The sequence below is a fragment of the Myotis lucifugus genome, unplaced genomic scaffold (genome assembly GCF_000147115.1).
Source record: "Myotis lucifugus unplaced genomic scaffold, Myoluc2.0 scaffold_18, whole genome shotgun sequence".
NCBI classification, from domain to species: domain Eukaryota; kingdom Metazoa; phylum Chordata; class Mammalia; order Chiroptera; family Vespertilionidae; genus Myotis; species Myotis lucifugus.
This window is the reverse complement of record NW_005871066.1, coordinates 6,346,556-6,351,076: the sequence shown is the minus strand read 5'-3', so window position 1 is coordinate 6,351,076 and position 4,521 is coordinate 6,346,556.

Sequence of the window (4,521 nt, the reverse complement as noted above, 5' to 3'; positions counted from 1 at the left end):
AAGTATTGTGTGATTATGTCCTTTTTTTTGGATGACTGACTGGATGAGAGTATGTATTCCTTTTGTCCTTAGAAATATATATATTGTCCGCTCATTGAATTTTGAATTTGAGAAAATTTTCTGTCTGAGATTTTACTTATGAGTTCTGAGTGCTGATTTGTTTAATAATTATGAAGCATCTGTTAAAATGTTTTGGCATTATGGGTGAAAAAAGAAAAACACTAAATTCCTAGTTGTGCCCAAATAAAAGCTTAAAAGACATTTACAACCTGGCTGGGTGGCTCAGTTGACTGGAGCAATATCCCCTACATCAAAAGGTTGTGGGTTGGATCCTTGGTTAGGGCACGAGCAGGAGGCAACCAATTGATGTTTCTCTAACATCAATGTTACTCTCTCTCTCTCTCTCTCCCTTTCTCCTAAAAAAAAAAAAAAAAACAACAATAAAAATATATCCTTGGTTGAGGATTAAAAAACTATTAAAAACATTTACATAAATTATGTCTCCAGATTTCTTTTATACCAGTGGTTCTCAACCTTGGCTGCACATTAGAATCACCGGGGAATCTTTAAAATCCTGATTTCTGGCCTCATCCTCCGGAAATTCTTTCTTTGTTATGGGGTGGGGCCACAATACTAGTAACAAAGAAACAGAATTTCCGGAGGATGAGGCCCAGAAATCAGGATTTTAAAAAGATTTCCCGGTGATTCTAATGTGCAGCCAAGGTTGAGAACCACTGTTTTATACCTCCTTGTAAGATGATGCAGTATTTCAGGCAATGCAATAAGAAAGCTGAAGGATAATGCAAGTAATTTATTTCGCTGTTGCTTTTCATTCTAAGTGATGCCATCACTATTGTTTTCTCACTGTAGTCTTTTTTTTAATCGTAGTTCCTGATGTTATACCAAAGGTTAATGTTTATTTTTTTCTTTTTGTCCCCCCCACCCCCCCCCTATTAATCTTGGTCTACTTTAATTAATGCAAAGAATAGGTCTTTACTTTTTTGATATTCTCTATAATTTTCCTTCTGTTTCACTGACATTTTCCAAAGGAGGTACTTTTGGTTTTTAAATATATTGAACATTTTGGTCAGAAAACACAATCTGTATAACTATCAAATTTTTGAAATTTGCTGATTTTTAAAATTCATTTTTTATTTTATTGATCTTTTAGAGAGAAGGGAAGGCAGATGGAGAGAGAAACATCGATGAGAGAGAACCATTGACTGGCTGTCTCCTGCACATACCCCAACTGGGGATTGAGCCCACAACCTGGGTATGTGCCATGGACAGGAATCCAATCAGTGACCTCTTGGTTCATGGGACGACGCTCAACCAACTGAGCCACACCATCCAGAGTGAAATTTGCGGAGACTTTCTGATTTAGAACATTTATAAAAAATGTATTGTCTTGGCTGGGTGGCCCAGTTGCTTAGAGCAACAGGACATTAAAAGATTAGTAGGTTCCATTTCAGATCTGGGCACAAGCCCAGTGCAAGAGGCAACTGATTGGTTTCTCTCTCACATGGCAGTTTCTCTCTTCCACTTCGTCTCTCTGGAATCAATACAAAACTGGGAAAAAATTTATTTTATACTGTTTATACCTGGAAAAATACATATTATATATAATCTCTATTTTGTATACCAGCTTTCTATCATTACAAATTCTACATAAGTCTTAATTTTAGATGCATCTTTTCGAAACCAGCAAATAGAATGATTCCATTTCTCTAATCCAATCTGATAGTCTTTTTTTTAGGTTATCACTACTGAAATACTTGGACTTACTGCTGTCATTTTTTTTTACCTTTTTCCTCCTTCCCTTGGATAGTTATATTTCCCTCTCCCCTCTGCTGGTTTGAGATCTTTAAAATTTTTGCTAAGAATATATGTTAAGAATCATATATTCTTTAACATAATTCTGAAAAGTGATGTACTAGTATCCCTTTTACAAATATTTAAGTCAATATACAACCATTTTTTATCATAAGTTTCAAAAATTGCAAAGGAAGTGATTTCTGCAGTAGTGATATTTTGAGTTAAATCAATTACATTAACGGAATCTAAATATAGAAATCTGATATGTACTATCACTCCTTAATAGGAAATTTTACACTCTTTTATTCCTAATTCATTTTATACCACTTTACTTCTCCACTTTATTAGTATAGTGATGCTTGAAGGTCTTTTACTGATACCCTGTCATACAGCTGTTTCTCAGAATGTATGAAAAAATATATTTATTAAAATAAAATTTGGGGGGAATTAAAAAATCAATTTTTTATGACTACGATTCAAATGATAAAAACAATAAAACTATATTAATTTTAATGTTATTAAAACATTTTTATTGAAAATGTATCTCTTAATGAGATGGATGGTGCTGTATTTTTCTATATTCAAGGGTAAATATTGCTAGAATGAGATATCAATTTTATTACTATTTTTAAAGTAAATGCTTAGAACTCATTCATGCATATAAAGAAAAAAGGAATATAGTTTTGTTATAGTGATGCCATTTAATTCTTGGATGCCTTTTATGTTATATGCCAAAAAATCATAAACTGATCTATCATTATTTTGAATGATCATCAATTGACAATTTGATTACACTTTTTTTTCAATTTTGCTGGAAGCAAATAATTAAAAAACACACTCACTGGAGACCTTGATGTTCAGGCCATTTTCTTTCTTAGCTCCTTGGAATGTTAACCAAAAGGCTTTACCAAGACTTACCTATAACTCTTACACTTAGAATCATCTTCCTTATGGAAAATTAAGACAAAACTGAGTAAAAATACCCCCATAAAATTGGAAATTGCATAGATATCTTGAAGATGATTATATAGAGATTTAGAAATGTTATATTTGAAAATTATTTGTTTGTTACAGAATATAAATATCTGACATGGAAGAACTAATCTTAATTAAGTAGTTTTCTATAGTTAAATGCACTATGTCCTTAGATTACATTTTATGGACATTTACACCTATACCTACATGTAATTATATGTTCTGCTTTTAAGTATTGTTTAAGCCAGTGGTCGGCAAACCGCGGCTCGCAAGCCACATGCGGCTCTTTGGCCCCTTGAGTGTGGCTCTTCCACTAAATACCACATGCGGGCGCGCACGTACAGTGCGAAGTTGACTTAAAACTTTAAGTAAAGTTTATTAAGTTTATTAAGTTAATTTTAGGGAACGTTGTGGAGTGAAAGAAGATGTAGTGAGAAAGGTATGTTGAGATGGTTTGGACATATGGAGAGGATGAACGAAAGGAGATAGACAAAACAAGTATACAAGATGAGTGTGGATGGGAGAGTTGGAAGGGGTCGACCTCAGCGAACGTACCTCAATCAGATTGAGGACGTTTTTAGCAAAGGCCAGCTTAGGAGTAGCCTAATTAAGTTAATAACAATGTACCTACCTATACAGTTTAAAAAATTTGGCTCTCAAAAGAAATTTCAGTTGTTGTACTGTTGATATTTGGCTCTGTTGACTAATGAGTTTGCCGACCACTGGTTTAAGCTATTTATCAAGCTAAGATTCATATTTTAACATCTCTGAAATTAGGATGCATCTTATAATTAATGGCATATCATAGTTTATTCTTTTTGGCATAACATAGTTTAGCTGGCAATGTTTTTCTTTTTACTAAGTGATATATAATGGTGAATCATATAATAATAATGTCTTACATTAGAAAAAATTATATTTGCCTGTGGAAATTAAAAGCAAAAAGATAGTCATTAGTAAGTTCAGGGCTTATGCAAGGTATCCTGATGGCTATTATGTTTTATGACTACTACTGATGACTATTGTTTTATTTACAGTAAAATCCACACTATACTTGTTAATTTTTAAACCTAAGTGTATAGTAAGAATGGAAAAAGCAGATAACTATCTGAGAGACAATAAGCAGGAGCCTTGGGCCAGGTAAAATTTTAATATGAATTTACAGAATCTAATGATGAACCTGGCAAAGGTTAATAAAAATATTTCACCCAAGAATCTGAAAAATGCTCTAGAAAATATAAAATCATGAACTTACCTCTGACATATGATCTTTCAACTTGAAGATGTAATGTTAATATGTCAGAAATAAAAAAGTAATACACTTGTTCTAATTTTAACTTTCTCCTTGAAATCATGCAAATTATGCTACTCAGACAGGTTTTAGATGTATTCATCAGGCTCTTCACCATTATTGATAATGGTGAAGACAGTTTGCTTGACATCAGATTCACCAAAACCCATAACGCTTGAATATTCTAATTCTAAGATAGATGAGGTCAGCAACCTTCCAATTAGTTGCCTAAAAATAAGGGTCTTTCCCTCAGGCTCTCTTTGCTTTACTTTCACACTACTCAATTATAGGAAAAATGGTTTTTTGAATAGTCAGGTGACAGAAAAAGCAAAGTCATTATACAAAACCTGTCATCACTCTGTCTTCCTACTTGACAATACATCTAAATTCTGAACATCTCCACATTGGCCAATATAACCCATTTCTAAGACCACATCTCA